Source organism: Haemaphysalis longicornis, unplaced genomic scaffold, assembly GCF_048455015.1.
Source record: "Haemaphysalis longicornis isolate Haplotype H1 unplaced genomic scaffold, Haemaphysalis longicornis Haplotype H1 scaffold_7, whole genome shotgun sequence".
Lineage (NCBI taxonomy): Eukaryota > Metazoa > Arthropoda > Arachnida > Ixodida > Ixodidae > Haemaphysalis > Haemaphysalis longicornis.
Window position 1 is genome coordinate 2,258,263 of NW_027526422.1, and position 27,200 is coordinate 2,285,462.

Here is a 27,200-nt window from a genome sequence, read left to right on the forward strand (position 1 = left end):
CACGACGACGAGCGGCAGAGTGCGGCTCTCCTGGTGTTGCTCGCCCTTGCTCCCCAGAGGGGCCGCGTTATATTTGCTTTGGGGGGACGCATTGGGGGAAAAAGCGCATCCTAGCGTGTGCGGACCGGGTGGGAAAAGGCTAAGGCACACCCGCAGCCAATCAGGAAGACGCTTCTTAGCTCCAATCAGACATGTCCCCGCCAAAGTGAAAAGGACCAAAAACACAGACACAAGGTTCCGACTCGAAAACGCGCGCTTGGAGAATTACGGGCGTAGAGCAAGTAGTTAGACAAAACGCACTAAAGTAGACAGGGGAAAAGGGAAGGTCGTCGGAAGTACACAGCGGCCCGCGTAGGCGCGCAACGGGGGTCGGAGACGCCAGTGCGCGCGGTAATACAAGACGAGGCGAGGGCCCGCTTCCCCCAACAGCCGTCGTCTCCCGGTCGGCCGACGGGCAGATACACGCGCCGGAGCCGATTCTCAGAAATAAGGGCGCCAGGGCCCAGCCGCGTCCGAAGCGCTTTCACACTAACACTTGGGAGGAAGAGCCCCGGCGGCCGCACAGAACTAAAAAACAACCAGAAAACATCAAGGGATCTCCTCTTCGCGACAATATTGACCGAGAAAAGTTTTGTCGACATGCCTCATTTATTGCTCTCGCCATAATAACAGGAAGAAATACCTTTTTGGTTCAGGTTTCCGGTTCGACGCTTGTGAAGGAGTGCCTACCAGTGTTCTGCATACACGCGGCCGGACAGGTCGCCATGTAGGCAACTTAAGATTGATTCGCATGAAGAAAACAGATTCCCCCCTTTATTTAAGGGTAACCTCCACCGAGGCGATTGTTTGTATTTCTTCCTTCAAGGCCGAGTAGGCCACTTAGATTTAAAGGGAAACGTTCCACCCTTCCATTCCGACGTCCGAAACAACAAAGCTTTACCCTGCATACCAACAGCAGAACTGAGGAAACAAAACACGTCGCAATTCCTTTTTTAAGCCACCTCGCACTCCGTTCATCCATGTGAAGATAAAGTGTTGTGCTGTCCCGATCGAGTACGACACTGTGCGCTCGGAAATAAACTTTCCAAGTGAGAAGCGGCGATAAAAAGAAACCGAGCTCGAACACGCTTTTGCCATTGCTTCCGCTCCGAAGGGGAGCTCTCTCCTTTTGTGCCAGTGACGTGTTCGCGAAGCGACGACTTTTGCTGCGGCGTGAAAAGGAGTCCTTGACGTTTCACAGACTGCGCTGCCGTAGAGTAGTTTGTTCCTGTTCCTGTTTTCGCTTGTTCCCTCAAAATTGCCTGTTCTGCGATTGTTAACTCGCATTTCTTCTCTGAGCAGCTACCCACTGCGACATAAGAAAACAACTGCGGAACCTTTTCTTCTTTTTTTTTTGAACCTTTTCTTTTTTTTTTTTTCTGGGACGCTATACTCAAGCAGTTGCCTATTGTAGAAAACTGGCGATACGTGTAGCAGCGTGCCAAGCAGTGAGAGACGCAAGAACAGATGGGGTTTCGGGAGAAAAGAAGGCCCGCTTGGTTCCGAAAGCTTCTCTTTGCAGAACCGCCTTTTTCTTTCTTCTTTTTTCACGCGACTTCCACTTTGTTGACATCATATACGGAAGCTCGTGGAAAGAGGGCGGTTATAGAAACGACGGCTGCCTTTGTCGCTTTCATTCTCAATCCTTTTTTTTAGTTCATCATCGCCAAGTCCTTTCGGCATGCCCGGGTTTTCCTTTCCGATTCCGGACGTACGGGGGCGTAAGAAATGCAACACGAGAAACCTAAATACACATACGTGCTGACACGCACGGCAAGAGCGCATCGCTCGAGAACGGCCGTCCCTCCACGGTGCATACTGCCTCGGGCGTGCGTCGAATTGCAACATCCCCTGCGCGGCCGAAAGTAAAAACGCAGGGGTACGGTGGCTTTCTCTCTGCACATGTGTGAGAGCGGTGCGTGTGCTCCTCCTATGTGTTCCACCCAGGCGGCTGAGTAGTTTACTGTTCATGGTGATCCCCTCGTCAGCCGCAGCAATTCTACCACCAGCGCGGGGCAAAGAACTGTTCGGTGGTGTAGAAGATGTGTTCATGTTACGACGCGGGAGCGAATGCGTGCGAGGAAAAAAAGTCATAAAATAAGGGGTACGCATCGCAACAGAAGCTTCCTATTGCAGCGAGAAAGCATGAGGGGCATGGGATGATGGCTCTTATGCTTTTGCTTTTCTTTTCCACTCTCATCGTAATTCCGTTACCTCAGCAAACGAGGCATCGAAAAATCACCAGTTGACGAGGTGAAGCGAAGAACACTATTGCGCAACGGCGCATAGGAAGAGCAGGCGGAACGTGTCCGTGTTTCCTCCACTGCGTATACGCAGCACCGGCTCGATGAATACGCCCGCGCAAAGCCGATGACATCCGCAGCGACTAAGCCTGCGTGCACGCGCTTGGATAGGAAGCCGGGCCTTTCCGGGCGGCCTACCTTCGCTCGTGTCAACAGCTGAAAAGCAACGGAAAAAAATGAGCGAACCGCTAGTTTCCGAAACAGGCGCGCGCTTGCGAGGCTTGACCGCAGTGACAACGGAAACGAATGCCTTTTGTGAAAACCAAAACACAAACCCATTGACCGATCACAACGAAGCCCTCTCCTTTCGCTGAGCTTTGGCCGAACACGCGGCGGAGCGGACCAAGGCGGCCTGCCCATGCCGCAGCCGACGGTGAACTGGGTCGGCTGAGTCACCTGCGCCGCGCATAGCACGCGCGCACCAGCTGTGCCGGACCATATTCGGGCGAGGAAGGGGAGAGAGGGAAAATGCTAAGTAGCGGGGATTTTGCACGACGACAACAACGGCGCAAGCGTCTGGCGCACCACTTGTACGCGAGCGAGCGCCAACTGTGAATGAGGAGCAACAGTACGGACGTGGAGGAAAGAGGTGGGATTTTCGGCGAACGCCACCGACGGCGCCAGTCAGCCAATACAAGCTTCGCTTGAAAAATGTAAATACGGCATTATGTATATTGTCGTGAAGGTCTAATGCCTGTGCTACACGGTAACTTTAAATTAACCAATGGACTCTACCCCACAGCTGTGTCCTATGTATTTATGGTGGGTCACTTGATAGACAATTGGTTCAATGGCCTATCGGAAGGCCTTTGAAACAACCGTGTAGCGCAGGCATAAGTCCCTTTCCCCTTGGAAGCAAAACGTAAGCTGTTAAAAAAAGGACATCACTACCTAACGCCCCTGCCTAAAAAAAGAAAGAAAGCAGTAAACTATACTACAGCACCAAAGCTGCGCCCAAAGGAGCCATTCTAACAAGTTACAAGATAAATACCAAAAAACACCAAGCCCGCCAAAGCTCTTTGGGAATAAATTGAGGGAGCGGCATTTTCATGTATACCTCTTCGAAATAGACGCTGTATTTCTCAGTCATACTCTGAAAAAAAAATGACGCGTAATAACGTAGCACATCTCTGCGTGGTTTCTTTTACGTAGGGTAAACGATAACGCGCAAAAAGCGGAAATACGCATGGTTGTGCTAGCTCTACATTATACTTTGGTTTGTGTCTGATGAAGGGAAGCGGCTTTTGCGAACTGTACCTGATCGAAGCACCTATTCATATTTCTACGGTGGCTCTCATTCCCAAAAAAATTCCCGCGTGGCGGCGAGTGCTTTACACAGCCTCGGTAGAATGGCGTCGGTGTGAGCTGCTTATCGCGGCGCTCGCAGGCACGGGACCTCTGCCCTCAGCCGTAGCGCCCGCAAAGACGTGTCTGCGGTTCGGCAGGATTTGTTTCGGCCACTGCGCGAGCGCTCACGCGCCACGCCGCAGCAACTCGGCCGCACGTCGAAGCAAAGCTCCCCCTTCGGGGGCACAGGCGGGGTTGTTTTAAAACTCTTTCTTGGGCTGCTTAAACCCAAAAAAGTTGCTCTGTCTGTCCATCCCTCAGTTCAGCCACAGGGACAAAAGATAAAATAATACTGAAACGAGAACTTCGTGTTGGCAAAACCAATGACAAAATCTGGTACCATACTTCATACTTGTAAGCATTGTTGAGCGAAAAGAAAACATTAGGCATATTTGAGGCGAAGCATCAATACATAACTGGTACTAGGCAGTGTTCTTTTAGTTGAATGCGCGTGATATTTGCGAGAGCAAATAAAAATTGGTGGCTGAAAACAATATACGCCTCGAGCTTCGCGATCGCTGCGCCGCCTGCCGCTGTTTCTCCGCGGCGTTGACGGGATTTGCGCTGCGTGGCTGATAGGGGCTCGTGCAGTGTTTTAGTTCTGTTTCGCTTCTTTTCGCCTTTCTGCGCCATAAAAAAAACTTGTTATGGTGACGCCTTTAGACAAAGAGTACGTTTAGGTCTTTTAAAAAGCAACTGCGTCTTCGTAGAGTACGGGATCGCCTGCAAGAGCTACCCGCGGACGCGGTTCTGCGCGCTTCGTCGCAGAAAATATGTTTCGGGGATGTGATTACCCAATCCCGGACAATAACTGATGCCTTTTATAAGAATATAAACCATGCGAAAAAGGTTAAGTATATTCCAAGCCTGTGCGTCGTTAAAAATGTGGTCACACACGCCATATAGCAAGAACCAAGGCAAGTTAATGAAACCACGGAAAAATAAATGCTGTGCAAGTGCGGAATTAAGAAACATAATAGCTCTAACGGAAATGAAAAAAAAAAAAAAAAACAGGTGCAGCTTCTGACATCCTAAAGACGTTTGTCTAAACTTAAGCCAGGTAGGGTTCACTAGACCAACTATACGCGAAATGCACTGCTATTTCGCGAGACATTGGGGGGGGGGGGGGGAGGGGAGGGGGACGCTGTGTACAAATGCGGAGCGGAATCAAGCAACTACGTTTTAGCAATCACACACACACAAATCTCGCGTTCACTTTCCTTGTTTTTGTACTGCGACGAAGAGCTGATCGTACGGCGGACTCATTTTTGGAAGTATACAGGGTAGGCTGTTCAACAAGCAATGAAAGGTGTCGTTAAAAGAGTGTGGTATGTGATAAGGTCCTCTGATTTCAGTTTCTGCTTCATTCTGCACGCTCCCTGTGCCATATGACGATATTTCGAATAAGCATTTAGTCGCGGACGTGGATTATATTCAAAGCCCGTCTCCGCGCTGCTCGCAGAGGATACTATATTAGCAGATGAATGTTTGCGGGCGCTCACCTCACGACAAGACGACTCTGTCGTGTGCTGATCCCCGAGTATAATTATGCATGGTCCATCGTGCTTTTGTTGAATATTCCCGAAATTAACACACACCGGCTTGTAAATGGTGGTGATCAATATCTGAGGTATTTCGGCAAACGTAACTGGCGTGCTGTCAGGTATGAGTGCTCCGCTGATTATGTAAGCGCACAAAACCGATTTAAATCGTAGTGTATAGCCGTAGAATGAACATCTGAGGAACCGGTGGTTACGGAGAAACTGTTAGCAAATTCAGGTCAGTGTAACTACAATCGTATCCATCATACGCCGGTTGCGCGACGCTGACCTGTGACACACACCTGGCGCTTATACAGACGGAATATACCACACTTAGATCGCGACAGATACATTTACACTCTCGTAAACACACCTCATTTGCGAACAGAATGACTTCTCCACATAAACATGGATTTCAAACGCCCGCAAACGGCAAATCTCGTTCGTGAACGTGCCGCAAAAGCCGCGGCGACACTGGGGAGCGGGACGCGAACTCCCGCGGCTGCTTTCGAAACGGGCCGCTAGGGGGATTTCAGTGGCGCCCCTACAGGCCGCGCTCGAGGCGTATACTGACCCCAAAATAAAAAAAGCGCTCGCACCCCAGCCACTCCTCGTGGCGGCGTTCCAAGTCCAACACTAACGAACGGTTCCAACAGATGGCGCGCGTGCAGAGGAACGGGGGAAAGTGAATTGACTTGAGCAAACTTTCAGCGTGCTTGGTGCGGAGGGGCGAGACGGGAGGGGTCTGAGAGAGCGGGCGAGAGGAAACAGGATACGAATTGAACTGAGTTTCTCTATTTCCGTTTTTTTCTACAGACACGCCGAAATAACTGAGGGCGAAAAAAACTCCCACCTCCCCTGGCGGGAACCCCTGTGTAGATGCGACGCATAGGCGGGGCGGCGAAGGGACCGCGTTTTATAGCGCGCATAACGTTGAGGGGACTGCGTAAGCCGGTCCCAGTCGATGACGACGTTGGCGTACTTGTAAAGCGGCGTGGACTCTAGGTGTTTGAGCCAAGCGTGGATGTTGCTTCGCCGGAGAACGGCACAGCGCGCCCGAAGGAGAGGAAACCGCGGAAGAGAGAGTACTGCACATGCGCCGGCCCCAGCGCGTCTGCCGCGGCTACGACGCAACACAATCCAACACAATCCACTTTAATCCAATCCAATCCAAGCCAAGCCAATCCAATCCAATCCAATCCAATCCAAGCCAATCCAATCCAATGCCTAGTTCACTCTACCCTCGCGAAAGAGTGTTCGCTATCGAAGAGGAGAGGGGGTGAGCGGCAGAGAGTGCAGCTGGCGCGGCGAGGAGAATGGGGGAGGGGTGGACAACACTGACGCCGACGACGACGACGCCGGAAAGACAAGGCGAGTGAATCAGATGCTCTGCATCTAAAAAGTGTTACGCTACCGCTCGATAGGCCTCGCCAGCCCTCCTTGCAGGAAGTGGTCCCAAAAGAAACAGCAGAACTGCAAATGTACTAAAAAACGTTTTCAGCGTCATGAATGAAAAAAAAAGGTTCAGATCTTGTTAACACATCTACTTGGCGGGAATGACACTTGTTAACACATCTACTTGGCGGGAATGACAATGTATCAACAGTTCTTAACATTTTGACTACGGAGCATAACGAAAGATGTAGTGTACGAATCATCACAAATGCAGTTTTAAAAAATTTACGCAGAACGTACCTGAACATACAGAATCCATAATTCGTTCTAAAGTTGGGGCAGCACCAAAGTGTGGGGATTCCTTGTGGAGTGCAACAGTTGGGGGAAAGAATTTGGGGCGCTTTTGTGGTGCAACTCTTTCATAGAAACGCACAACTTTAAATCAAGAAACCGGTCAAAGGTGAGGTGTCTGGATCCCGGCTGAACAAGGGCAAAAGCAGAGCGGTACGTTTTTGGTGGCTTGTCGTTCACCTTGCTGGAGACGGAGAGGGGGGGAGGAGAGTCGGGGTGCTGGGTGTAGTTTTCCATGCCTCTGGAGAAGTTGCTCGTGAGCCGTGGAAGGGTCTTTCAGACACGGCCGACAAATTCATGGGCATCGCGCCACTTTCAGGCAGTCTCTCTCTGAGAGGAGCTGAATCATTAAGTCGTGCGTTTCAGCCGCGCTCTTTCACGTGGCGATGGTGGCTCGGCCACCTCGGGACATCACCCGTCGGCTGGGCACAAAATTCGGCTCCCTTTTGTGGGCTGGCAAGACAAAGTCAGCTGCGCGCGCTCTGCTGCGTCTGCCCCGAAGCATGGGGGGGTTTAGCTTGCCGTGTCTGAGCACGATGTCAAGTCTTCTAGCGCTGCGCGGTGTGTGGGAACTGGTAGATGACGATGAGTACCCGAGGCAGGCTCTGCTTCGCTACTTCTCGGGTACTGCTCGCTCGTTGATTTATGACGAGCCCATTACCGGACCAACAGCCGCCGGCTTTCTATAAATACGTTGCTAAAACACTTAGAGGCTTTCAGTCGGGCAACCCAGATTTAGGTATTAGAGCCTCATCTGCAACTTATATATGTGAGAAATTGGCTTTTGGGCAGTTGGATGACCGGAAAAAAGAGAAGTATCGTGGGCCCGCTGGCAACAGTTAACGTCAGCGGTGCTTCCTGCAGACGTTCGTGTTTTCGGGTGGCTGCGTGGTGAAGAGCCCTGCCGTCGTGTGACCGTCGCCTTGCTGCATTTGGTGTGGTTCGCTTTGCCCTGTGCCCGCAATGCCGAAGCATGCTCTTTTTGAGTGTCGTGTGGCCGCCACATTCTGGGCTTTACTGGGCAGAATGTTTGAGCGTAGGCTGAATGCCCACATGAAATCGAGAGACCCCTTCGTCAGCTTTCTGCTGTGCCTTTGTTGTTTGTCGCCAGCGAGGTTTAGCCGCCTTGCACAGGACCGCAGCGTGCAGTGTATCCCCTGTTGTGGCGCCTTCGTAAAATGGCAACAGAGCACCTGCAGCATGAGCTGGTTGCGCTGGGGGAAGAAGCTTGCCGCTTGCGTTGGTCGAATCGTTTCATCAAGGTCGCCAATTACTCCGTGCACTGCTGGGTAGTCCCGTATTAAATTTTAACACTTGTGAGTTTCCCTGGGAGGGGTTTCGTATGTTCAGAGGCAGTCTGACTGAACATGCCGGGAAGTATGTAGATATGAACTGATATGAACTGATGTCTAGGAAGTGTTGTGTTGAGTTCCACGAGTGAACTCCGGTGACTGAACCTTGTGACGTGTGAAGAGCCTTTGGTGCGGTGGACTTTGTTTTAGGGCGCAGCCCTTTGGCGCCCGTCTCTGGGCTGAGCCGCGTCGCCGTCGTAACCGAGTGAATGATGGCAAGACCGAATAGTGAAAGAAAGTGTCGCGAAAGTGTGATGGGAGGGCGGTTCGCCGTGGCGGCGCCAGCGCTCTCCGAAAGTATGCGGTGGGGGGGGGGGGGGGGGGGGGGGCAGTATGCTGTGCCCGCACGAGACGCTGGTCGGCACGACACTGTCGAAAAGGTGAGGGGGGCGTGCGCGTGACGATGTGCGCACAGTGCCTAAGACGGGGATTGCGGTCCCTTCCTGAAACGCACTTCGCGCCGCCCACGCAGAGGCTCATCATCGCTGCCGTCGAGAGAACCCATGAGTGAGTGCTGCCTCAGCGCACTGCTGCTGCGCCTAAATATCACATTAGGGAGTATCGTAATCGCCAGCCAATTTTCTTGGTATTTTTTTGTTAACTTGCATGCTGTTCGTTTTCTTTCTTCAGTAGCACACTACCTTTACCCTGTGTCCTGTCGGCCCGTGTAGCAGCCGTCTACAGCGGGTCCTAGCTGTTACTAGATTCAATGAATTCTCTTAATGGGAGCCTGCAGCACTTTTGATAAACGCTTTCACTCTTTGCTTCGCGTCTGGAGGCACTGCGAAAGCTTCAGTTATCGCCAGCACGGAGTGGCACTGCGTGATTTGCTCGTCCAACTAGATACGCCTTCCGTTTCTGCTTTGTTTTGTGGCTTTATTTTTAAAGTTGCTAAAAAGCGTTCATTGCTGCAACTGAAGGAAAACCGGTCAACAGCCGATACATGGCCTCAGTGACGTAATTCGGGCCGCCGAAGAACGTGAAGACCGGGAAAGAGAGAAAAATCTTTTAGCGAGTTTCCAAGTTATCTGATAGGCATCGAGCAGTAATTTTTGGCTGAGGTACTTCGCGATCCCCTAATCTAAGTACCGGGTGTGTTGGGTGACTACGCTGTGGAAGCATTTAAGAATTTAAAAAAAGTTGAAAAAAAGGGTTGCGGAGTCCCTTTAAGCGGATATCTTTCCGAAGCCTCCGTTTGGGTGCGTTCCGGCGCTAGGCCGCGTGAGCGCGGTGGCTGGAGCGACCGAGCTGTGACGACAAGCCGGGCACCTAAAGTTTTCTGCCCTTAAAACGCTACCGCTGGTCGAAATCTTACCTGGGCCCCTCGCGTTATAAAACCGGCGTCTATCCGATTGCGCTATCATCGCATTTGGGGCGCACAGCATTTCCTCCGGGTTCGCGATAGCGCTGGCGTTGGCTATAGGGACTTTGGCTGAGTTGAAGTGGACTTCGGTTTTGGACCTTGGCAGTTTGGATTTTGGACTTTATTTGGGTATATTGTGCACTTCGGAACTTGACTTAACTTCGCTTTTTAACCAAGCATATACTGGCCCGCCCCATCCCTTGCATTTGTTGTTAGGCTTTACTTCATTTGTGCTTAAGGAGTGACTGTTGTTCCAGTTGGATGCATCTAGGTATGCACTGTAGCCACCGGTTCTGTCCTGCCGCTATACAATAGCATGTTCGGTCCGGAGGTGAAGTAGTCAGGGCTTTTGATGTCCTGGGGATAACTCTCTTTAATCTACAGACGGAGACATTTGGCTACTATTCAAGACATACCAATTTAAGAATATGCACAAGTTACATGAAAACAGGAAAATATCTACCTAAATATTTCTAGCTAAGCATATTTAACCGACGAGGTTCTCCCGGCATCCGCCCCAGTTCGCTCTCGCTCGGTCGACTGATCCTCGTCTCTACCTCTCGCTTCCTAGCTCTGTATATATCCTAGCTGCCTCGGTCGACCCCAAAATAACAAACATCAGTTTTATAACACAAAAATCACGCCCCCGAAGGCATGCCCGAACAGAGAGCGAGGAGGGCCTCAACTCACACTAGGCCGCTGACTAACCACAGCAACAAGCACCAAAGTTCAGTGCACAAATAATCACGTGATCCACAGTCTCACCCTCACTCATAAACTTCAAGGTACTCGTTGTGACACAATTACAACACAGATTACAACCAAGTTTGAATTTGGCTGATATTGAATTGAAACACTCAGGTTGATGCGGTGTTCTTATGAAATTTAAATTGTCCATCTACCCTCCATGTGTGGCCTTTCTAAAGTATTGTCCATACGACGCGCGCCGAAATTATGCCCAACGCTCACGAAATTCCTGTCATTGTCCACACGCCGCGCACATTGCACGAGGAGCCATCGCTCCCTCGTCACATATGCTCGCCGTCGTGGCTTCCTTAAGACCTTCACTACCGTGGTAAGAAAAGAGCGAACTGCGCTTTTGCTTGAAACTCGAACGCATCACCCCAACGAAGGAGTCGTGATCTTTGCTGAAGAAATGAAGCCACTATTTCGCCGTGCGGACCCAGAAATGACGGAGGGAAAGAAACTGAGATTTCTTATGCGAGGAGTAAAGCACGAACTCTTTGCTTGTCTGTCCGCAACCCCCCTAAAACGGTGACAGAAATCGCGTCTGAAGCTGCCGCGATGGAGAAGACGCTAGAAATTCGAACGAGGCAGTACGACCGCCCTGTCAACGTGCAGTTCTCGGAGACCATCGGTGCAGCAACTGTAAGCTCTGATACAGTCCGCGACCCCATCCGAGCAGTGGTCAGGGAGGAGCTTAGGAAGCTTTTTCTAACGACGCCGCAACCTCAAGTGGCTTACCTGACCGACGTAATCCGAGAAGCAGTCCAAAGGGCACGGGGAACTTTTACGCCGTCCGAAGCACCCTACGAACCACAAGCCATGACATACTCCGCGGCTGGTCGTCGACCCCGCGCTGATCCAACCCGTCGTCAATAAGCCCCGCCGTACCACCGTCCACTGTCGCCCGCACGACCCCATGCACCGAAAAACCAGAACCCGAGGAAGACGGACGTCTGGCGAACCCCCGATAATCGTCAGCTGTGCTACCACTGCGGAGAGGCCGACCACATCTACCGTCGCTGCCCCTACAAGAGGCTCGGTTTGCGTGGCTTCTCCGTCGACGCACCCTTCCCCCGACCCGGCCAGCGCCCATCGAAGATCGAAGAATGCTTGTCCAACACCAGCCGTGGACCAGCCCGTTTCAACCGATCGCCGTCGCCCTACCCATACCAGTCGCCCAACCGCCGTAGCAATGCTGATTTCGCACGTGGAGGGTCCCCCAGGCCACGCGGGGGAAACTAAAAGCAGCAACTTCTGGAGGTTAAGTTGCACGACCGCGGCAAAATGAACACCCTCCAACGACGCAACGACTCGCGGAAGACGATGATTCGCGACATGCCCTCAGCCCGACGATCCGATCTAACCCGGACGTGACTCCTGAACACAACGACAACCACACGGCGTGACGCGTACCCGACATGACCGAACCTGCTGCTGAGAAGACGACGACCACGACGCACAGTGCCCGACCGCCAAAACGCACAAGCCGAGATACGACGCCACGACGCACCCGGAACTCGAAGAAGGCAGCGTCGGACGTTCAGCTGTCCATCGACGGCTTTGAAGTAGTCGCCCTAATAGACACGGGAGCCGACTACTCAGTCATGAGCGGACCATTTGCGTCTATAAGCTGAAGAAAGTTATGACGAGATGAGACAGTTCGCATATTCGCACAGCAGGAGGCCACCTCGTGACGCCAAGTGGAACGTGCACATCGCGCGTCACCATAGACGGCACAACGTACTCTGCGGCGTTCGTCATTTTGCCTAACTGCTCCCGCGACGTAATTCTTGGAATGGACTTTTTGACGGACAACGGTGCAATAATTCGTCTACAGGCCAAGTCCATAACTTTTTGCTCCGGTCATTCCATGACACCGGAACCGAACCCTGAAGGTCACCGGGCTGCTTTAAGGATCACCGATGATCATGTCACCCTGCCACCCCGCGCAAGCTTGATGATCACCATCTACTGTGAAGACGCTGTTCGTGACGTCGACGCTATATCGTAGAGAGTGACAAAAGGTTGCTCCTCGACCGCGGTGTCTCCGTCGCAAGGGGCATTGCGCGCTTTAAGCAACGCCAATCCCAAGTTTTGGTCACTCATTTCAGCGAGGGATACCAGCATATAAACAGGGGCGCTGCAATTGCGTTCCTCGAAGAAACGCAAGAAGAAAGTGACGTGATCGCGGTTGCCGACTTTGAACGCGCACCCGAAAATACCTTCAAGCTTCCGGATCACTTCGACGTGAATCCAGCGTTACCGCAAGAAGAACGGAAGAAATTATTGGATTTGCTGCGTTGCTACAGAGAGTGTTTCTCGTCGAACTCAAAATTACGTCACACACCTCTAGTGAAGCACCGAATAATATCCGAAGATGGAGCCCGACCTACCCGACAGTCACCGTACCGCGTCTCTTCGCACGAGCGGGAAGCGATCTGTACTCAGGTCGACATGCTCAGCGACAACATTGTACAGCCGTCGAAAGGCCCCTGGGCTGCGCCGGGCGTAGTGGTGAAGAAAAAAGACGTCCCATTAAGGTTTTGCGTTGACTACCGGCGACTGAACAAAATCACCAAAAAGGACGTGTACCCCTTCCCCCGAATCGACGACGCCCTCGACCACCTCCGCCACGCGAAGTACTTCTCATCGATGGATCTGAAGACCGGCTACTGGCAAATTGAAATGGGCGAGAGAGACCGAGAAAAGACTGCAATTATAACCCCGGACGGCCTAACGAGTTCAAGGTGATGCCGTTTGGGACATGTGCACGGCGCCAGCCACGTTTCAAAGAGTCATGGACACGGTGCTAGCTTGCCTGAAGTGGCACACCTGCCTTGTATACCTCGACGACGTTGTGGTATTCTCCCGAACTTTCGGCGAACACCTTGCAAGGTTGGAGTCTGTACTCGAGGCATCGAACTCAATTCGTACATCGGGGTTTTTTCTGATCGTCTTGATATATTTCAGAGCTCTTTTTCTTTGTTCTCAAAAGACTTGAAAACTGTTGTAGCTTAAGTGCCTTTAGTCATTGCAAATTTATGTGCTGTATTTATTTTAGGCAAATTATGTTCTTGTTTGTTTGTTTTTCACATTTCCTGGTTTTGCGTTGCTTGAATTTCTGTAGGTTTGAGTGCCAGTGCTTGTAATGCTGAACTTCTTTCAAAGTTGAAACTTCCGAACATTTTGTTATAAAACCTTCGTGTTATGCGTATAACTTTTCTCTGTCATGTTCAGTGAGTATTTCCTGTTTTTCACGTGCCTTGAACATTTCGCTGTCCGAGTGTCATGGCTTGCAACGCTAGGTCTCCTGTTTCTTTTCTTTTCTTGTTATTTTTTTTTTGCTGTTTTGCTTTCTGAGATTACTGTAACTATCTTTACTTTATTGTTTCTTTCATGCATACGGTTTTGTGTTGTGTTGTCTTGATTTTAGTTTGTTTTTATGTACGATTTGTATATGGTGTACCAGTACCAAGACCCTAGGGTTGTTCCTGGGCACCGAAAATAAAGGTTGATTGATTGATTGATTATTATTATTATTATTATCATTGGCCGAAAGACTGCCTCTTTAAGGAGTTTCGAGGCATGTTTCGTGAAGGCATGCTTCACAGCTCTGAGCGCAACACATCAGAAAAAGAATAATGACTAGTTTAGATGTTTTTTATCAGAATGTGCGAGGTCTTCGAACTAAGGCGACTGAATTTTTTGGTAATGTTCTGGCTTCTTGCTTTCCGTTAATAGCTATATCTGAAACTTGGTTGTGCCCTGATATTCTATCCAATGACTATTTTCCTCAAAATTACCATGTATATCGTAATGATCGTGCCTTAACTGGATGCAAACAAAAGGGGGGCGGGGTACTTCTCGCAGTTAACAAATCTTTCCCGTGTGTGCTACGTAGCGATATTGAAAACGCAGGTGAGTCTTTATGAGTCGAAATTCATATCTCTAAAACTGAAAAACTTCTAGTTGGTGTTTTTTACGTTCCTCCTGATGTAGTTCCTGACGCGTTCAATAAGTTAGTCTCCTCCATTGAACAGGTGCTCACTACTCATTGCGACCTCAAGGTCCTCCTCCTTGGAGATTTTAACGCTCCTGGCGTTCAGTGGAGCCACCTCACCTGTTCCCACTACAACCACCACTTTCAACAGAAGGGTAATAGGTTACTAGATTTTTCGTCTTTCACTTCCATGGCACAGCGTAATCACATAAAAAACTGCAGTGGAAACATTCTGGACCTGTGCTTTTCAAACTTCGATGGCGTTAATGTGTCGCGCTCTGATTGTGCTTTAGTAATACCCGACAAATATCATCCTCCTCTTTCTATTTCCTGTTGCCTTCCTACAATGCTCCACCGTTCTGTAATTTCAAGCAATGCGCAACCTCGCTACGCTTTCGCCCGGGGAGATTACGTTGGGCTGTATGGCTACTTTTCTGCTGCCCCTTGGTCAACAGTCATTGACCACTCTGATGTCAATGAACAAGTTGACCGTTTTACTGAGATTGTGCTTTTGGGTATGAAGAAATACATCCCGCAATATTTACCAAAGAAGTTCAAGTTCCCACACTGGTTTTCTTCTGAATTGCGGGATGCCCTGAAACTCAAAGAACGCGCGCACAGAAAGATGAAGCGCTCTGGTGCGAATCAGTTCGCTCAGGAGTTCCGGCGCCTACGTGCCCTATGCAAAATATTGCACAAGCGTGATCATGCTTTGTACCTGGCGTCAGTTGAAGCTAAAGCAACTCATCAGCCGGGAGCCTTCTGGAAGTACATTCATTCTAGATCTAGTACAACGAAAGAATCTATTCGTCTACTGGATTCCAACGGCGATGAGGTTGCAGATGCGGCCGCCTGCTTTGCTCGTCAGTTTTCTTCTTTGTTTGGGCTTAGCGGTGGTAGTGATGACGGCAGCGTCTCTTGTCACCAGGACGGTTACTCCGCTTGTTTCCAATTGGATGAGAACATCGTGCGGGCCAGCATCAAGCGGCTAAAGCCCTCGTTTTCTTCTGGGCCAGATGGTATTCCTGCTGCAATTCTAAAAACGTATGCAAATATATTTGTTCCTGTGTTCACCTCAATATTTAATAACTGTCTCCAGTCTGGCACGTACCCTCGATCATGGAAAATCTGTCGTGTATTCCCTGTTTTCAAGTCAGGCCCAAAAACCGACCCCATGAACTATAGGCCAGTGTCGCTTCTTTGTTCTGCCTCTAAAATATTCGAGTTATCTCTTCATAAGGTCTTGTCTTTCTCACTTAAACACGTCCTCATTCCTAATCAACATGGCTTCATGTGTGGTCGCTCAACTTCCACAAACCTCGCATGCTTCATGGAGCAGGCTGTCCCAGCAGTCATTGGTAGAAGCCAGCTTGATGCGGTCTACTGTGACATGAGCAAGGCCTTTGATGTAGTCAACCACTCGTTATTGCTTGCCAAGCTCATTCTGTTAGATGTTCACGCTTCCTTAGTGGGTCTTATACGTTGCTATCTCCAGGAGCGATATTGCTATGTAAGTGTTAATGGTCAAACATCATTTAGGTACAAAGCAACCAGTGGTGTACCCCAGGGCTCCGTTCTGGGCCCCCTTCTTTTTTCCATTCTCATTAACGATGTTGCTTCTGCCATTAAAAATTCTTCTTTTTTGTTGTATGCTGATGATATGAAAATCTTCAGAGAAGTGCGTAATGTTCAGGACTGTAATTCTCTTCAGGCTGATATCGTGTCATTCCATCGTTGGTGCACCAAAAACGACTTAATTTTGAACCCCTCAAAAACGAAAGTTGTTTCCTATAGTAGGAAAACTCAACAGCTGCAATACTCCTATAAAATAGCAAGCACTGCACTGCCGAGGGTGACCGAAATTCGGGACTTGGGAGTACTATTTGATTCTTCTCTGACTTTCTCTTCCCACGTTACACAAATTACCGGACGCTCTCTTCGATGTCTGGGAGCTGTCTGCAGGTATTCTAGAGTGGTTAAAAGTCCTCTTCCTTTCTTAAAGTTGTATTCGGCTCTGTGCTTACCTCTTCTCGAATACGGTTCTGTTGTTGGGAATGGAACTTGCAAGTTTAATAGTGACCGCATCGAAAGGGTTCAAAATAAGTTCCTTTCTATCTTTAGGCACCGTTTCCGTCATGTACAAGAAGACGCAAACGGCAGCATGTCTTGTCTCAAAAGTATTCCTTCCCTTTGGTGTCGACGAATGAGAGCTGACATTATCTTTCTTTATAAACTTCTTCATGGTGATATTTTGTGTGATGACTTGGTTGCACTTATCAATGTCAACTTGCCGAACAAACTTTTCCGAAGATTTCGAACTTTCAGAACAGATGCTTTAAGTAAACGATGCTCGTCCATCTGCAGAATACAAAGTGCATATAATGAATATTCCGATCGTCTTGATATATTCCAGAGCTCTTTGTCTTTGTTCTCTAATGAATTGAAAACTGTTGTAGCTTAAGTGCCTTTATGTCATTTATGTGCCGTATTTCTGTTCCGTATTTATTTTATGCAAATCATCATCTTGCTTGTTTGTTTTTCACTTTTCCTGATTTTGTGTTGCTTGAATTTCTGTCGGTTTAAGTGTCAGTGCTTGTAACGCTGAACTTCGTTTTCCCATTTTGAAACTTCCTAACATTTTGTTACAAAACCTTTGTTTTATGTGTATAATCTATCTCCGTCATTTGCATTGAGTATTTGCTTGTGTATTTTCAATTTTTCACGTGCCTTCAACGTTTTGCTGGCCGGGTGTCATGGCTTCTAACACTAGGCTTCCTTTTTTTTGCTGTTTTGCTGTTTTGCTTTCTGGGATCTCTGTAACTATTTTTATCTTATTGTTTCTTTCATATATATGGTTTTCTGTGTTGTGTTGTCTTGATTTTAGTTTGTTTTTATGAATGCTTGTATATGGTGTACCAGTACCAAGACCCTAGGGTTGTTCCTGGGCACCAAAAATAAAGGTTGATTGATTGATTGATTGATTGATTGATTGATTGATTGATTGATTGATTGATTGATTGATTGATTATTATATTGCCGACGATTATTATATGCCGACGACTGAAGACGTAGTTTGACACGTACGCATCCTTTTATATATCCGTCAGTGAAGAGTTTTTCGAGCGCTTGAATGACCCCGCTGTTTGGCCGAAAGACTGCCTCTTTAAGGAGTTTCGAGGCATGTTTCGCGAAGGCATGCTTCACAGCTCTGAGCGCATCACATAAGAAAAGCAATGATGACTAGTACTTTGGATGTGTTTTATCAGAATGTGCGCGGTCTTCGTACCAAGGCAACTGACTTCTTTGGTAATGTTCTGGCTTCGTGTTTTCCGTTAATGGCTATCTCTGAAACTTGGTTGTGCCCTGATATTCTGTCCAGTGATTATTTCCCTCAAAATTACCATGTATATCGTAGTGATCGTGCCTTGACGGGAAGCAAACAAAAAGGGGGTGGGGTCCTTCTTGCCGTCGACAAATCTCTCCAGAGTGTGCTTTGTAGTGATATTCAGAATGCAGATGAGTCTGTATGGGTTGAAATTCTTATCTCTAAAACTGAAAAACTTCTTGTTGGGGTTTTTTACATTCCCCCTGATGTAGCTCCTGACGCATTCAATCAGTTAGTTTCCTCCATTGAACAAGAGCTTATTACTCAATGCAACTGCAAGGTCCTCCTTCTTGGAGACTTTAACGCTCCTGGCATTCAGTGGAGCCATCTATCCTGTTCCCACCATAACCACCACATTGAACAGAAGGGTAATAGATTACTAGATTATTCACTTTCACTTCCATCGTCTTTCACTTCCATGGCACAGCATAATCACATAGAAAACTGCAGTGGAAACATTTTGGACCTGTGTTTTTCGAATTTTGATGATGTTAGTGTGTCACACTCTGATTGTCCTTTAGTTAGACCTGACAGATTTCATCCTCCTCTTTCTATTTCCTGTTCCCTTCCCACAATGTTCCACCATTCCGTAAGTTCCTGCAACACGCAACCTCGCTACGCTTTCGCCCGGGGAGATTACGTTGGGCTGTATGATTACTTTTCTGCTGCCCCTTGGTCGACAGTCATTGACGAACCTGATGTCAATGAACAAGTTGACCGTTTTACTGAGATTGTACTTTTGGGTATGAAGAAATACATCCCGCAATATTTACCAAAGAAGTTCAAATTCCCACACTGGTTTTCTTCTGAATTGCGGGATGCCCTTAAACTCAAAGAACGTGCGCACAGAAAGATGAAGTGCTCTGGTGCGAACCAGTTCGCTCAGGAGTTTCGGCGCCTACGTGCCTTATGCAAAATATTGCACAAGCGTGATCATGCTTCGTACCTGGCGTCAGTAGAAGCTAAAGCAACCCATCAACCGGGAGCCTTCTGGAAGTACATTCATTCAAGATCTAGTAAAACTAAAGAACCTATTCGTTTACTAGACTCCAACGGCAATGAGGTTGCGGAGGTGGCCGACTGCTTTGCTCGTCAGTTTTCTTCTTTTTTTGGAATTAGCGGTGGCAGTGATAACAGTAGCGCCCCTTGTCACCAGGGAGGTAACTCTGGTTGTTTCCAACTGGATGAGAACATCGTGCGGACCAGTATCAAGCGGCTAAAGCCCTCGCTTTCTTGTGGACCAGATGGTATTCCTACCGCCATTCTAAAAACGTATGCAAACATATTTGTTCCAGTGTTCACTTCAATGTTTAATAACTGTCTCCGGTCTGGCACGTTCCCTCGCTCATGGAAAATCTCTCGCGTATTCCCTGTATTCAAGCCAGGCCCAAAAACTGACGCCATAAACTATAGGCCAGTCTCGCTCCTTTGTTCTGCCTCTAAACTATTCGAGTTATCTCTTCATATGGTGTTGTCTTTCTCACTTAAACACGTCCTCATTCCTAATCAACATGGCTTTATGCGTGGTCGTTCAACTTCCACAAACCTCGCGTGCTTCATGGAGCAGGCTGTCCCAGCAATCGTTGGTAGAAGCCAGGTTGATGTGGTCTACTGTGACATGAGCAAGGCCTTTGATGTAGTCAACCACTCGTTATTGCTTGCCAAGCTCATTCTGTTAGATGTCCACACTTCTTTGGTGGGTCTTATACGTTTCTATCTCCAGCAGCGATATTGCTATGTAAGTGTTAACGGTCAAACTTCATTTAGGTACAAAGCAACCAGTGGTGTACCCCAGGGATCTGTTCTGGGTCCCCTTCTTTTCTCCATTTTCATTAACGATGTTGCTTCTGTAATTCAAAATTCTTCTTTTTTGTTGTATGCTGATGATATGAAAATCTTTAGAGAAGTGCGCAATATTCATGACTGTAATTATCTTCAGGCTGATATTGCGTCATTCCATCGTTGGTGCACCAAAAACGACCTAATTTTGAACCCCTCAAAAACGAAACTTGTCTCCTATAGTAGAAAAACTAAACAGCTGCAATACTCTTATAAAATTGCAAGCACTGCATTGCCGAGGGTGACTGAAATTCGAGACTTGGGAGTACTATTTAATACTTCTCTGACTTTCTCTTCCCACGTTACACAAATTAAACGTCGCTCGCTTCGATGTCTGGGTGCTGTTTGCAGGTATTCTAGAGAGTTTAAAGGTCCTCTTCCTTTTTTAAAGTTGTATTCGGATCTCTGCCTACCTCTTCTCGTATACAGCTCTGTTGTTTGGAATGGAACTTGCAAGTCCAATGGTGACCGTATCGAAAGAGTTCAAAATAAGTTCCTCTTTATCTTTAAGCACCGCTTCCGTCATGTGCTAGAAGACGCTAACGGCAGTGTGCCTTTTCTGAAAAGTCTTCCTTCCCTTCGGTGTCGACGAATGCGAGCTGATATTATCTTTCTTTATAAACTTCTTCATGGTGATATTTTGTGTGATGACTTGGTTGCACTTATCAATGTCAACTTGCGAACAAACTTTTCCGAACATTTCGAACTTTTAGAACAGATGCTTTAAGTAGAAGACGCTCGTCCATCTGCAGAATACAATGTGCATATAATGAATATTCTGATCGTCTTGATATATTTCACAGCTCTTTTTCTTTGTTCTCAAACGACTTGAAAACTGTTGTAGCTTAAGTGCCTTTAGTCATTGCAAATTTATGTGCTGTATTTATTTTAGGCAAGTCATGTTCTTGTTTGTTTGTTTTTCACATTTCCTGGTTTTGCGTTGCTTGAATTTCTGTAGGTTTGAGTGCCAGTGCTTGTAATGCTGAACTTCTTTCAAAGTTGAAACTTCCGAACATTTTGTTATAAAACCTTCGTGTTATGCGTATAACTTATCTCTGTCATGTTCAGTGAGTATTTCCTGTTTTTCACGTGCCTTGAACATTTCGCTGTCCGAGTGTCATGGCTTGCAACGCTAGGTCTCCTGTTTCTTTTCTTTTCTTTTTTTGCTGTTTTGCTTTCTGAGATTACTGTAACTATCTTTACTTTATTGTTTCTTTCATGCATACGGTTTTGTGTGTTGTGTTGTCTTGATTTTAGTTTGTTTTTATGTACGATTTGTATATGGTGTACCAGTACCAAGACCCTAGGGTTGTTCCTGGCCACCGAAAATAAAGGTTGATTGATTGATTGATTGATTGATTGATTGATTGATTGATTGATTGATTGATATATAAAGGACCGCGCCCACAGAAAGTCAAAGAGCACTGGACTTGCTAAATGGAAGGAGGAATTTCGGTCTAACCGAAAAATATGTAAAAGTCTATATGAGCGTGACAACCGCTCCTATCTAGATTCCGTGGAGAGCAGCATGAATTCCCAGCCTGCAAAATTTTGGAAGTATATCCGGTCTCGTCAAAACAACTCTTGTGATCGCATCAGCCTGGTTAATCCCTCTGGGGAACTGGTTCATGACGTCGCCAACTATTTTGCGCAGCAATTTAGCGCTACATATGGCCAGCGCGATGAGACAGTAATGAACCTTTTGTTAAACCATGTACAAGGCCCTAGCCTTATACTATTAGACGAAAAGCTGGTTCTTGAGAGCCTAAAGCGCATGAAACCATCTTTGTCCTGTGGCCCAGACGGAATCCCTCCAGCCATTGTTAAAACCTATGGCAGTATTTTTGTACCTGTTCTAACTTCTATATTCAATAATTGTCTAAAAACAAACGTCTTCCCCCGCACGTGGAAAATCTCTCGAGTGCGTCCAATTTTAAAGACAGGCCCGACGTCTGACGCAACAAATTATAGGGCTGTTTCTCTCCTTTGTGCCTGCTCCAAGCTGTTTGAGACAGCGCTTCACAAAGTCTTATCAAGTTCTGTACAAAACGTCCTTATACCTAACCAGCATGGTTTTATATCGGGAAAGTCGACAACAACAAACCTCGCCTGCTTTATGGAGCAGGCCTCCGCAGCAGTTTCAGAGAGGGGCCAGTTGGACGTTGTATACTGTGACCTGAGCAAGGCATTCGATGTTGTCTGCCACTCGTTGTTACTTAATAAGCTTTTACTGTCTGGCGTTGATGCACCACTCGTGGCATTGTTATGGAGTTACCTACACAATCGGTTTTGTTATGTGAGTGTTAACGGCAGGAAGTCCGCTATGTACAGGACAACAAGTGGTGTGCCCCAAGGCTCTGTGTTGGGCCCTCTGTTGTTTTCTATTTTTATAAACGATGTGTCAGCTGCAATCAAGAAGTCTTCGTTCCTAATCTATGCTGATGACACCAAAATATTCAAACGTATTAAGTCTGCTGAGGACTGTGTTTCCCTAAACAAAGATGTGTCCTTGTTCTCTAAATGGTGTTCAAAGAATAGATTAACTCTTAATCCAAAGAAAACAAAGGTCATCTCTTATAGCCGAAAAACAAACATCCTTTACTTTCCTTACACCATTGACGGCGGCCCCCTGTCTAGAGTTGATGGTATCAGAGACCTTGGAGTGCTCTTTGACAGCGCCTTAACTTTCTCGCCCCATGTCGATCAACTTACTCGGCGGGCTCTTCGCTCTCTTGGTGCTGTATGCAGATTTTCACGGGACTTTCGGTCCCCTAATTCATTCCTGAAACTATTCAAAACACTTTGTATTCCTCAACTAGAATATGCCTCTGTCGTGTGGAATGGAACCTGTCATTCTAACAGCAAACGTATAGAGCGTGTTCAGACCAAATTTCTATCAATATACAGGCATCGTTTTTCCTCTGGGCCTCCCGAGACTGCCTTAGCAGTATCCAGATTCCCATTGCCTGTCTCTCTGAGTTGTCGGCGAACCCGCCTAGATCTTCTTTTTCTATATAAACTCCTTCATGGTATTATCACATGCCAGGAACTACTTGCACAAGTCAGCCTTCGTGTTTCGCAAAAAAAAAAACAAGGTTTACCCCCCCTTTCCATAATGCTACAGCACTCAACACCCATTCCCCCCTCCAACAAGTGCAGCGTCTCTATAACTGTCACTCTGGGAAACTTGATATATTTCAACGTCCCCTTCGGGAGTTTTCGACAGGGTTGTTAGCTGTGATACAATAATTACTCTTCTTTTCGGCACTTTTTTTTAGTTTTTTATATGGTTTTTATGTATGAAATGTCTTCATAGTTCTTGTTTCTGGTTTGTAAGTCCAATATATTCGTGACTTTGTGGCTGTAACTGCTTCATCGACTTGTCATATATTACGGTATGCTACTTGCTTTCCATCGCACCCGATTTATTGTGATGTGTCTGGTACTTTCCATCTTCTGTTGCTGTTTTTCATAAATCAGTTCCTGTATTTTGTTTCATACATTCATGTTTATTGAAGCTTTGTGTTTTCGCCTATATCTGCGAATATGTTTTTATGTCTGCTTACTTCACCCAACTGCTGTGACCATTGTTCCATATACTTTTGCCATTGATCCACCATTAGAGTTTCTTAATCGTCTAATTGTGTTTGGAATACCTTTTTATTATCCTTAGGGTTTTACTGCTCTTTTTTTTTTCTTCGCTTGTTCTTCTTGTTGACTGTTTATATTGTGAGTTTCTGCTGTATATTAGTGCCGCATTTTGTCTTCCTCAGTGCGCCAGAAGCAAGGCCTCGGCTGTTCCTGGGCACTCTAATAAACATTGATTGGTTGATTGATTATTATTATTATTGTTATTATTATTATTATTATTATTGATTGATTGATTATTATTATTAGCTAACAGTATATATCTTACTCCGTTCACATAATCTTGCTATGCCACCTTCCTTTGTTTGCTCGCTACTGCATTTTATTCAACTTCTCGTTTGTATAGCTTTTATCTTTACCTCATTATCTTCTAATTGACTGTATGTCCACTTAACTAGTACATTATTTGTGGCTAACTCTTCCGTCCCTAGAGTGTGATATCATTGTTATTACCGTTCTTTGTGCTTCTATTAGTGTAGCGTACATTTAGTGATACGTGTTGTATGTATCGTGCCATTTTGTTTGTTTTTATGTTTGTGAGTGTACCAGCACTAAGACATCACTGTCGTTCCTAGGCACTGAAAATAAATTGATTGATTGATTGATTGATTGATTGATTTATTGATTGATTGATTGATTGATTGATAAAAGAATGTGCTCATTATCCTCACGTTATTTCTCTCTGCAAATCGTGTCAGTTATCTCCTCGACTGTTGCGGTTGTCTATTCCGAAGTGTCCCACTGACCTTTATCGCGTTTGCTTCTTACCGACCTTCGCGATAAAGTCTCCCGTCACAATCGTGAACTGCGTTGTTGCCTTCTTTATTGCTGATTCGACATCCTCGTAGAAGCTATCTACGTATTCACTATGGTAGCTGGTTGTTGGCGCATAGGCCTGTACATATGTCTTTAACCCGTATCGCTTGTTTAGCTTGATCACAACAGCCGGTACTCTCTCGCTTATGCTGAAAACGTCGTCCAGCTTTCCCGCTATTTCTCTGTGGAGTAAAAATCCCACCCCGTGTTCTTTCTTCTCTTGGGTTCCGCTGTAGCACGGAAATTGCCCGCTACTGAGCTCCATGAAGCCTTCTCCTCACCTTCTAACTTCGCTAAAACCTTTAACATCACTTTTAATGTCAGGGAGCTCCTCTAGCAGCACAGCTAAGCTTCTCTCGCTAGACTGAGTGCGTGCGTTGAACGTTGCCAGGGTCAACTTCCAATGGCGGCCTGTGCGGACCCGGATGGATATTCTAAGCACCCTCGGCTGTATCGCTTTCCTGACCGCCGCCGTGGACAGGTGCTCTACGGCTGCGGGGGACTGAGGGACGAAAGTTGAGTTGGCCAATCAAGGGACGTGGCGGCCCACTGCTACACCAGGGCGGCGAGATCCTTCTCTGGTGAGAGGGGGCTGTTTTTGAGCATACAGAGCCTTCCTAGCATAGTTGAACCTTCCTAGTGTAGCCCTTTAGGCATTTATGATGATGGTTACTTCCGGAGCAGGCAGCGCTCCAGTCCTGCGTGGGTCGGGCATAGAGAGCCAGACGAGAAATAGCCACAGAGCGAGAGAAGTTTCCCGCCGCTGACGTTGTTGCGCACGCCTGTAGTGATACTGAGTATCACTACAGGCGTTGGGCGTAGTGACTCGAAAGTGATTTAATGGCGGAATGGTGTGCCAGAAATTTCCTTCGCCCAGGGCTACCAAAACCTCCTCCTGACCTCTCCCATCTTGCGTCCGTCTTCGTGTTTTTAAAGCGAAAGCCTTTCTTCGGCTGTACCTAAACGCGAGAAATTTGGTCTGGCTGTCCGTCACTCGGCTGAGCCAGCTCACAAAAGGGAAACCAAGTGTATACACGCAATACCGCTCCAAGTAACCAAGACTTGTGGCTTGCTCATATATCTCGGGCATATTTGAGGTGTAAAGTAATAACGGTGTTCTTCTCATTAAGAATACGAGCGGCATTGGTTTTTGCGGTAACAAATGACAAAAAAATGGGTTAAAAATGGTGTCGAGGATAGGCGGCTCAAAAGGCAACACTGAAGAACAGATGCCGGCTCGAGCTATTTATAACGCAACAAAAACAAAAGGTGGGAAAAATGACGCGCGCTGTCCCAACAGAAGGCGCGCTAGCAGTGCGGACGCGGGAAAATTGAATTGAACAAACGTCCACCGCAGTCTTTATGGGAGAAGAGGGGAGGGAAGAGCATGGGAAGGGCAGTTGCGTGGCTACCGTCTTCTGATGGCATTTTCAGTAGAGCAAGCGGATACACAGCCAATTCCTCGTTTTTGTTTCTGCAACCATATAATGCCTGTAAAACAGTTAAACTAAGGAAAACAAAAAAAAAAACGATTTTTAACTGTTAACAAAATAAAGCGACATTTCTCCTTTCATTTGATTTGCAGATGCAGCCTTGACATTTTTCACATTGCAATTATAAGGCAGCTTTTAAAAAGAAATGTTTTCATTGCATGACGTGTTTTTGAGTTAGTCTACGAATGATATTTTTCTGTGCTGGTTTATGGCTCACTCGCTAACATTATTTCCGTTCTTTTGCTATCGGAGAATCGTATGAAGACGCAACCACGTCAAAATACTATTGCGAAGGTGGTGCGTTCGGGTTCGAGAGGCAGCCATTTACAGAAAACTCCAATTATGCATTTTTTGGTTTACGCCCAACCTTCACAAAATGACACCTTAATTCTTCCGTCAAACATTTCCATTCCTGTTTACTGCCTAAGGACTTACGATGTAATTGTTGAATTCACTTATTTTCACATGAACGCAAGTATGCGTTTCTGGTCAACGAGTGTCTGACTCGTCATAAATAAAAGGGACGCTGCAATGACGACAGAGAGACGCCGTGAGCGGTGTCTCGCGCGTTTTCAGGCCAAAACGAGTTCAAACTGGCGCCCATGCTATACCCGCGGAGGGAGGGCACGTGATTATTCAGACCACCCGGGGACTTTTAACACACATCTGTGTCCCTTCCTATCACCGCTGTGGCGTAATACTAGTTTGAAGTAATATTAGGGGAAAGCTCTAGCTAACACATAATCTTAACTCCCCCACGCCTACCCTTTTATGTGACCTCATTATGGGACAAAATTACGCTGGCTGGGGTATTCTCATTTGCGCAGGTTTCTTTTCCAGCATCTAGGAACACGTGTCGTAAGTGTCTCACAGATGGGATTAATGCCTGCGACGTACTGTGCACTCGCACAGTTCTTCCCCAAGGAGAAACTGGAAAATGGAAGGAGAAACGTGCTGGAAAAGCGTTGCGGCCGAGCGCCGAGGATGCACGCTGCGCAAAGTCGTCTGGAGCGCACAGCAAAGAAGGCGGGCGCGCGCGCGCACTTTAAGTCGTTGCTTTGCGCACTTGTAGCGTCAGCGGGACGCAACGGACCTTGGTCGAGGCACATGACGAGCGAAACCGGGCCGGGAATCCACAAAAGCAGAACCGCTGTGCGCCGTGAGATTACGGTTCGGTGGTCCCTCAAGAGAGAAAAAGGTACCGTGTGCGAGTTGTCATCCTGCGCCGATTGCCGCTGAGCGAAAGACGAAGCTTGGGCGGCCAAGCCGGGGGCCCCACTCACCCGTTGGGAGGACGCGGGCGGTGCAGAGTGCCACGACGTGCAGAGGAGCAGCGCGGCACGAGGAGCAGAAAGAGGAGGCCGCAGTTGCGCTGTTCCCCGCGCGCTACGCGGTCCCAGAATCAACTGGCTGCCCGGCGCGTTCCCGCGATTTCCTGACTCTCGCTGTGGGGATCGATAGACCAATCAGAGCCGGCCATTTCTTTTTCTCAACTCCGCCTCGGGGCTCTTCAGTGTTTGTCGTGCCATGCTCTCTCTTGGTGCTCGAGAGTGTGACACTTCTCACGCTCGCTAATAATGT

General features: G+C 47.5%; 1 protein-coding gene across 1 annotated transcript in view; it reads right to left on the reverse strand.

Moving 5' to 3' along the window:
* Positions 1-27,015, reverse strand: part of LOC144144302 (neprilysin-1-like) — a 205,113-nt gene extending 178,098 nt beyond the window's left edge. Inside the window, exon 1 of the mRNA XM_077675682.1 lies at positions 26,903-27,015. The gene's annotated coding sequence lies outside the window, so the exon portion shown is untranslated. The remainder of the gene's footprint in view (positions 1-26,902) is intronic.
* Between the last annotated feature and the right edge of the window lie 185 nt (positions 27,016-27,200).